Source organism: Somniosus microcephalus, chromosome 26, assembly GCF_052327205.1.
Source record: "Somniosus microcephalus isolate GS21.2 chromosome 26, FLI_Smic_1.0, whole genome shotgun sequence".
Taxonomy (NCBI): domain Eukaryota; kingdom Metazoa; phylum Chordata; class Chondrichthyes; order Squaliformes; family Somniosidae; genus Somniosus; species Somniosus microcephalus.
This window is the reverse complement of record NC_141012.1, coordinates 22,961,532-22,970,826: the sequence shown is the minus strand read 5'-3', so window position 1 is coordinate 22,970,826 and position 9,295 is coordinate 22,961,532. Positions and strand designations below refer to the sequence as shown.

Below are 9,295 nucleotides of genomic sequence, written 5' to 3'. Positions count from 1 at the left end.
ACACAGTGATGTGTGTTTTTTTTTACATTTAATCTGTGACTTGGTTTTCTGAGAAATATCATGTTTTCTAATCAGTCAATCGATTTGACAGATGACATGGCTTTGATTAAACCACCTGTGTGGCTGAATAAAAGTAGTTGTTTAAATTGCAAATAGTTGAATTCCATGGCTAATTGTTGTGTCTGTGAATGAGAGAGGAGAGGTGCCTGTGTGCTAAAAGCTAATATAGAGGTAGAAATGTAACAAATCTGTGGAAGTGTCTTTTACCCCCTTGGATTTGTAGGAGCAGTTGATTTGGATCTATATTTATGATTAATCGTATTGTGGTGCCAAATGTTTTTAGGGTCTGAGTCTCCACTACATAATAGTCACTTGAATAAAAGCACACAATGGACAGCAACAAATACAAATATAATAGCACTGATAAGAGTTACGACTTAACTTAAAGTCCAGTTAGGACACTGCACAGAAATAATCAGGAAATTGGCTACTATTAAACAAAGTGCAATTTATTTGTCATAATATGATAATAAATTTGATCAGGATAGCATAATGTAACAGAATCTATATTCTAGAAGTGCAGTAGCTTCGAAGTATTCTCCCAAATATGTAAACAAGTTAGAGGAACAGGTAATGTTTACATTGTTGATAAATGGATGATGTAGGTACAGGTGAGTTCCTCTTCCGGACCCTTGGTGGCAATTGATGATTGATGTTCACCAGCTTGATCTGAAGCATGTTCCTCAGGAGTGATTGATAAACCAGATTCCAAGGACATCAGGGTTTTAGCCTCTGAAGTTGCAGTTACTTCTCAGTTATAAGTCTCATATAAAGTCTTTTTGATGCTGTATTTTTTTAAATCATTCCTGGGGTGTAGGCATCACTGGCAAGGCCAGCATTTATTGCCCATCCCTAGTTGCCCTTGAGAAGGCGGTGGTGAGCTGCCTTTTTGAACCGCTGCAGTCTGTGTGGTGAAGGTAGTCCCATAGCGCTGTTCGGGAGAGAATTCCAGGATTTTGACCCAGCGACGATGAAGGAACGGCCGATATATTTCCAAGACAAGATGGTGTGTGACTTGGAGGGGAACTTGGAGCTGGAGGTGCTCCCATGCACCTGCTGCCCTTGTCCTTCTCGATGGTAGAGGTCGTGGGTCCTTCTCGGTGGTAGAGGTCATGGGTTTGGGAGGTGTTGTAAAAAGCTTTGTAGGCTGTTTACCCTATTCGTACCTCAGACCCTGTGTGTTTAGTCATTGTAAAGATCTTCATCTCATTTCTCCCTGAATGCTTGTTCAACATTCGGCCATGGAAGGGTTGAAATTCTGCCCGTTGATAATTTTAGCAGATAAGTTTGTGTGAGCGCAAAATTGGAACTCCAGTTTTGTACTCCTTTGAAAATTGTGAGGCATTTCACCATGATTACCTTCATAGCCATTTAAAAAAAAACTAGCTTTACTTTGAATCATCTTTAATTCAGTCAAATAATTTGTCAGTCATAATCAACTATTTAGCTTTCAATATCCAATTAAATTTGACAAAATTACTTATAAACTGATCAATTTTATATTGTATAATAAATCACATTGCCTGTTCCTTTAATACAAAAGCAAAATACTGCAGATGCTGGAAATCTGAAATAAAAACAGAAAATGCTGGAAATACTCAGCAAGTCAGGCAGCATCTGTGGAGAGAGAAACAGAGTTAACGTTTCAGGTTCTGACGAAGGGTCGCAGACTTGAAATGTTAACTCTGTTTCTCTCTCCACAGATGCTGCCCGACCTGCTGAGTATTTCCAGCATTTTCTGTTTTTATTACCTGTTCCTCTAACTTGTTTACATATTTGGGAGAATGCTCAGGGTAGCAAAGCAGTATTGACAAACGAAGTTCCACTGTTTCACATGCACAATGTTATCTGACAGTCTGCATAAGAGAATTTTGTCCCCATCACATCACCTTAATCATCACAATATTTTTTACAGGTCAAGAATTATTTCCAATTATTTAACAAATATCAAACAAAGGTGATTTACATTCTGGAATATCTCCTACACATATGCATACTAATTAATTCAAATTTTTTTACGTAAAAAAAGAGAACAAACTACATATAAGAAAACAAATTATAGTTTGCAAACCTGCATTTAACAAATGCATATTTGCAGGAAATTACAATTAATAAAGTGTTTATTGTAACGAGCACAGGAAATTAAAAATGAAAAGTACTTGCAGGTAATACATATCAAAACAGAATTATTTTGTGTTAGTAGGAACTGCTCTCTTATACAATTCGTTTGTTTTGGCTCTGCAAATCGCTATATGTACCACAGCAACATCAACAACAACAACTAGTATTTATATAGCACCTTTAAAGTACGAAAACGTCCCAGGCGCTTCACAGGATCATTATCAAACAAAAACTGACACCAAAGCCACATAAGGAGATAACAGGGCAGATGACCAAAAGCTTGGCCAAAGAGGTAGGATTTAAAGGAGGAAAGAGATCTAGAGCGGCGGAGAGGTTTAGGGAGGGAATTCCAGAGCTTAGGGCCTTGGCAGCTGAATTTTTTGTGCATTAAATTTGAGTGGAGCGATTAAAATCAGGGATGCTCAAGAGGCCAGAATTGGAGGAGTGCAGATATCTTGGAGGGTTGTAGGGCTGGAGGTGATTACAGAGCTCGGGACCGATGAGGCCATGGAGGGTTTTGAACACAAGGATAAGAGTTTTAAAATCAAGGCGTTGCTTAACTGGGAGCCAGTGTAGGTCAGCGAGTATACGGGTGATGGGTGAACAGGATTAGATGCGAGTTAGGACACTGGCAGCAGAGTTTTGGATGACCTCAAGTTTACAGAGGGTAGAATGTGGGAGACTGGCCAGGAGTGCATTGGAATAGTCAAGTCTAGAGATAACAAAGGCATGGATGAGGGTTTCAGCAGCAGATGAGCTGAGACAGGGGCGGAGTCGGCCAATGTTACAGAAGTAGAAATAGGCAGTCTTACTTATGGTTCATCTGGTTTATTATAGTAGTATAAATGACAATTATTATTACTAGAAAAATCACTCCAATCACAGTTGCTGCTATGTTTAAACTTTTGGCTATTTTAGATGCTTTTCTGGCCTTGTCCACGTTCCCCAAGTCATCAGCAGTGCTAGCCTGAAAATACAAAGAGAAACGGTAAAGGACTGACCTGCACAGTCTATCTGGAAGAAATGTAGATGTCCAACCTATTTATGTTAGAAGTTCAAATGTCACAGGAAGAATGATGATCAATGAATATGATAGAAATTAATGATTATGTTTACATTGCACAGTGTGATCCAGATAATGGCAAACCTGCTTTTACGAATCTTTTAACAATCTGTTTTGAGGACAGAGTCCGTGATTTCCCCTACCTCGGCGGGTCCAGTACGGCTGGGGTTGGTGGCAGGGGTGTGACCCCGCTGCTGGCTCCAGCCCGCTGTCCAAAAGTGATCTTATGCTGATTGGGCTTGTTAAGCCCGCCCAGCGCATTTCCTGGCCAACTGAAGGAAACGGGTCTGATGACGTCACTTGATGATGCATTATCAGTCGGTTTCCTTAAAGGGACCATGCGCAAATTGATTTTAACAGTTGTGCTGTCAGTGTTCTACAGCATTGAGGTGCTGCAAATACTGACAAGCACTGCATAGAGGTGCACGGTTGCACCTAGGCTCTCGCATCACTCCCTCCATAGAGGTGTCACAGCACACAGAGAGGTTCTCTTTCCTTCCCATGGGTGGAAGAGACATTCCCATGAGATCAACGCAGCCTTGTTGCACAGGAGGACACAAGCAGAGATGTCATCAGGAGGACCAGGCTGCAGTGGCACAAACCTTTCATTGATTTCAGTAGATCAACCTCATCCTGCTAGGTCACTCATCACATCCACATCACTCTGCCTTCCCTACCCTACTCCTGCCCATCCTTACTCACACCAACTTACCTTGCACCTTCATCCATCCCTTTCTATCTACATTATCACTTTCCCATCTCACTAGCCACCCCTCACACTCACCTTCATCCTAGTCCAATCATACCAACTAACACACAAGGGTAGGCACTTGGATGTTTTAGCCAATGTTCATGTAAAGCTTCTGTTAGTGTTGTCAAACATTGACATCTTTATTTTTCAACACTTTGCATTCTTGGACAGATTTGTGTGCACCTTTGGAAGTGGCTTAGTGAATTGAAGTGAATGGTGAGACATAACGTTACCCCCCGCAATGGTCATGAGTGTGAAAGGAATGGCTTGGGCATTGTAGGGATGCTTTATGGTGTTGGTGTGGGGTGGTGCCAACCTGGCACATTATGTGGCAGCCAGGGTGTGCAGCATCAAGTGAAGTAAATTTGGCCATGGTGAGGCCATCCCTGGCATCCTGGGCAGCAAATGTGTCGGGTGCTGATGCCCTGTGTCCTGTGCGGCATCAGTTGATTGCGGAGAAGGTTGGTGTTGTTGTTGGTGTTGCTGGTGGGCCTGGTGTTGCTGGTGTTGGGGCTGATCGTGGTGGGATTCTGAGGACCAAGGCGAGATAGTTTCAAGAATAGATGGCAGGTGAACTTGAGATGACAGAAGCGATCTGGCAATGGTGAGAGAGGTTGTTCCAATGAGGTGACACTGGATTGAGAGTTTGCTCCAAACACTTGCAACATGCAGAAAGCTCAATCTGTCTTTCAAATGCAGTAAGCAACAGCTTCTGAGCTTGGAAAGTGAACAGCTGTGAGATGGGAGCTTTTATAGCACATTTGCAGCTGTGAAGTAATGAGATGATTCCATGGTCATATAACTACCGACCGCCTTACTCGACGTGATCCCCGAGCAGCGTGGACCCCGTGGGCGTCGTGGTAAAATGGTAAGCTGAGCTCAAAATACTTTTTAATGGACTGTTAATAAGGTCATAACAACCTGAACTGCCTCCCCCGCCGCTGCATGTCGGGTCTGTACAGCCCTGACAGCTGGGAAAGTTGCGTGGCAACGGGTTCCTGACCCGCTGTCAAAAAACATTTTTTTCCCACCCGACCTACCATCGAACGCTCCCGCTGAGACCCTAAAAAAAGCCCCCACCTCCCCCACCCCAATGTTTCATGTCGATGATCTTTCGGCAGAACGGGGAAAAATTCGAGAAGTAACTGATTTTTTAAGCAAGTGCAGGGGCAAGGGAGGTTGCTTTTGTATTTAAAACAAATGGTTCACCCAAAGACAAAAAGAACTTACAAAGTCATTAATGAAAGTGTTTTAAATAACAGAAAACGCTGTAAAAACTCAGCAGGCCAATGCAGCATCCGTGGAGAGAGAAACAGAGTTAACGTTTCAGGTCGATGACCTTTCGTCAGAACTGGAAAAAAGCAGGAAAAGGAATAGATGGTGAAGCAAGTTAGGGGCTGGGAAATGGGGGAGGGGATGAAAGAACAAAAGGGAAGGTCAGTGATAGGATAGAAAGCAGGAGCGATTGAGAGACATTAAGAGATATTCAAGGCAAGAGGAGGTGGTAATGGGACAGTTTAAGGAATAAAGGATGGCTCTAGTTGGAGTGTGAATTGCGCTGGCAGAATGAAGGACAGCTGTCATGTGGGAGGGAAGAAAAAAGGCCAAACAAAAAGTGTGGATAAAAAAAAAATTAAAAATGTGATAGGGGCCGAGGTTATGATCTGAAAATGAAAATGTTTTGTTATGTAGCTCGATTTAGTTTGTTATGCTAAATAAATAAATAAATAAACTTTGCGCTCATCAAAACTAATAGATGTTAATGCAAGCAAATACTTCACCATTGAATTTTGGGCGGGCGATCTGAGGCGCCGACCTCAGCTGAATTCGATGGGCGAGCGCAAAACCGTCGTGGCGATGTTGCTCTTCGGTCTGCACCGTCAGCAGCTGGGACACCGGCAGGGAAGAGCGGGCGATTCGCCGAGGCTGGGTGAGTATTTCCCTAGAGCCAGGAGGAACACTTCTGCTCCACAAGAGAGGGAGGAAAAAAACCACCGAGAAAAAAAAACAATTTTAAAGAAAAATCCTGGCCGATTCTTGATCGGAACGCCAGTACACACGGGCGAGGCCACACGTTCCAAATACTCAATGCTGCAAAAACCCTCTGAATACTATCCAGCAGCACACGAGGAGAATACGCAACACACATACCAAGGCAAAATACATCGAAATCTGAGATAAAAACAGAAAATGCTGGAAATATTCACCAGGCCAGACAATATCTGTGGAGAGAGAAACTAGAGTTAACCTTTCAGGTCGGTGATCTTCAGAACTGGAAAATATTCGAGATGTTACAGACCCTGGCTTTTGTTTTTTTTCCCCCTTCCCACCTTTTCCCTGCCTCTGTGGTTGCTTAAAACCTGTTGCAACATTTTCCAGTCCTGGCAAAACTTTTTTTTAAATTCTGTTTCTCTCTCCACAGATGCTACCTGACCTGTTGAGTATGTCCCGCATTTTCTGTTCATAAACATATCTTAATACCCGACTGCAGTTAGACCAAAAAAATAAATCCTCTCGGATTGCTAGAAATAGCTGGGGACCAATAGAAGCTCAATGTCAGAGGAATGGACCACCTTCTCAACATTTCACCAATTCTACAAACCATCCCTAAACAAAACATTCTCAAAACGTTCAATTCAGCTGTGACAATTCTACAGAGTTCTATTTTCTTCTTCTTTTCAAAAAAATCAAAATTAAAACATGTCAGATAAGTAATAGTAAATGTTTGCAGACTTGATTTTTGTTCAGCATTTCTAGAGGGGGGTGCACTGTGTTTAAATTTCCATCTGTGGGATTGTGCACCAGTAAGGAGTCAACACCCTTTGAAAAAGGAGAGAGAACAATATTGGAGAAAGAAAGTCATATTCTTCAACAACTCACCTGACAGGAGTACACCGTAGCTGCTATTCCAAGAGGCAAACAGCAACATGCCAGATTAAAGACAGACCAACCCAAATAGGTTGTGACTGGCACACTGGATCTCTGTGAGTTCTGCATCTTCTGATGATCTTGTGAGCAATGCAGAGTACGTAGTTTTCAGTCTTCTTTCTGCAGCACCAGTTTTAGAAATGGTGCTATGGTTGGTCTTTATAACAAGTCATTTCCTGTTGTAAGTGGGCTCGGGTAAAGATTTGCATAAAAAATTGGGACAAATGGTTTTAAAAAGATAAAAGCATAAAAAGGGAAGAAAAACAGGAATGATTTGCGACATTCAGAAAAAAAAGTAATATGAAATTTTAAGCTCTTTGCTTATTATTTACAAAATGTTTTACAGGAATCACAACAGCAATTACAATGATGGAAACAAGGCGGGAGAGAGCAATTCACCTTGAGAAATGTGAACACATTTTCTGTGGTTGCCTCATATTCTGTGGTTATATCAGCAGATTTTGCAGCAGATGTGAAGATTTAGCAGCTATGTCAAGCAGCCAGTCAGCCAGACCCTGCCTCTAGTCAACCCTAGACCCTGGTCTCTATCCTGTCTACCATGCACCAACCCTGAGTGCAAACCAGGCAGGCAGCCGAGGTGTGGAGCGTCCTTTATTGACACATGAACCTTGGTCTTCTACAACCACCACCACCAGGCCCAGATCTACGTGGACCACCACCAGGTCCTGGACTCTTTTTCAGCCCTTGGATTCTGTGAGTTCAGTATTTTCAGATGATCGCCTTCAAACTTGGACTCTAACACCAGCCTCTGGATTCTTTTCCTTCTCTTTATGCCACCATACTCCGGCCTCATCAACAAACACCTTGTTGCAGCCTCCTTCCACCAACTGCAGGCTTTGGAACGTGTTTGGTGCCCATCACACACTCTCATAGTCATGCGTAAGTAACCCAATTTCTATAAGTAACCCATAACCAATTATCTACATCCATTGTGTGTCCTGACCTAGAACTGAGCTCTCTCTCTCCAACCCTCCATTTATTTCCTCAATTGCCTTCCCCATTGCATATTTTCTTGGCCCCTTTCATCAGTCACTTCCCATTTCTCAACCCCATTGCCTCATGTTCAAAACCAACTGTCTGCTGGCCTTCTCTCCTGCCACAGCCCCAGAATTGACTCCTTTCTGGATGGATCCAAGGTTTCCCTCTGCTCCACTGTAGACATTGTAGGGGTTGTTGGTTGGGTGGTCGGTTTGGCCTGGGCCTGACCCAGTGGACGTTTTTGAGGCGTCCCCACACTCCCACTTAGTTCTGACACTGGGATCCTATCAGGCAGCTGATGCGCAGAATAACAAGCTCGAGACAGACAAGCAGGTGAAAGGTTAAAATAATAACGGTTTTATTGAGAGAAAAATAAAACAAAACAAGCAAGCAGAGAAATTAATTGGTTCAACGATATTAAACCAAGGCTACAGCTCTACACACTTTAAAAAGAGAAAAAAAAAGGAATACTATATATTCAAAACAGAGGGCACGCGAGTGCGGGAAGGAGTACGACACATCGAGGGGTATCACACATTAACACTCCCTTTAGCCTTATCCCCACCTCCTACACTATCCCTAACCTAGGTCGAACTAAAGGGGGGTCAGACTCTCATGCTCACCCAACGCATTGGAACAAAGGCCTTTAGGTTGTCCTGGGACTGCAGCTTTAGTTGGTCTGGCCTGGTAAAGTTCAGTGTGCACTGGCCACACACTCTCCTGTCAGTCAGGTAGTGGATCTTCCTCCTTGGCTGGGCGAAAAGGCTTCCCTCCTGGGTCGGGCTGCGCCATTTAGCGAGGCCCGCTCTGGGCTCCGGTCCATACCGGGATGGTGCACTCCGTCCCGTGTCTTCCTGGTTCCACTCTGAATCCCTGCCTGAGGTGGTGGGCACGGCGGGGGGGGAACAGTCAGGTTTAAATCGGGAGGCAGTACGGACCGGGAGCTTCGCCTGCTTACCAAAGCATGGGCCTGCTGCGCATAGCCTTCCCCTTCTTGGAGACTGCTTCTCCCAGTAAAGTCCTCGAAGTTTCCCTTTTGCAGCGAAGTCCCAGGATGAAATCGAAGTGAAGTGTAGAAGCTGTCTCTCCCGAAGTGTGTTCCAAGTCGAAGTGTCTCGAACTGCTCTTTCTGTCTGCTTGCTAAAAACAGTTATACTCTCTCGATCTGCCTTGCCTCCCCCAGATCGAGAGGTGTCCCAGGTTACTTCGTTAACTGTAAATGGCTGCAAAACGGCCGATTTCCCACTAACGGCCTTATCACCGGCCCTCATTGTTTTTGGTTTCAGTCACACAATGGTGTCTCTGGTGCCTAGTCCTCTAAAACGGTTTCTGATATGATTGGATCTGTTAGGATGGGCCCGATGATGGTTTTA

The 9,295-nt window shown here is 43.7% G+C and overlaps 1 long non-coding RNA gene across 1 annotated transcript; it reads right to left on the bottom strand.

Moving 5' to 3' along the window:
* Positions 1–488: 488 nt before the first annotated feature.
* LOC147100345 (uncharacterized) lies at positions 489–7,134 on the bottom strand. Its single transcript, XR_015073717.1, has 2 exons — positions 6,876–7,134; positions 489–3,148 (listed from the first exon to the last, which is right to left on the bottom strand). It is a non-coding gene; the product is annotated as an uncharacterized LOC147100345 (long non-coding RNA).
* Positions 7,135–9,295: the final 2,161 nt, after the last annotated feature.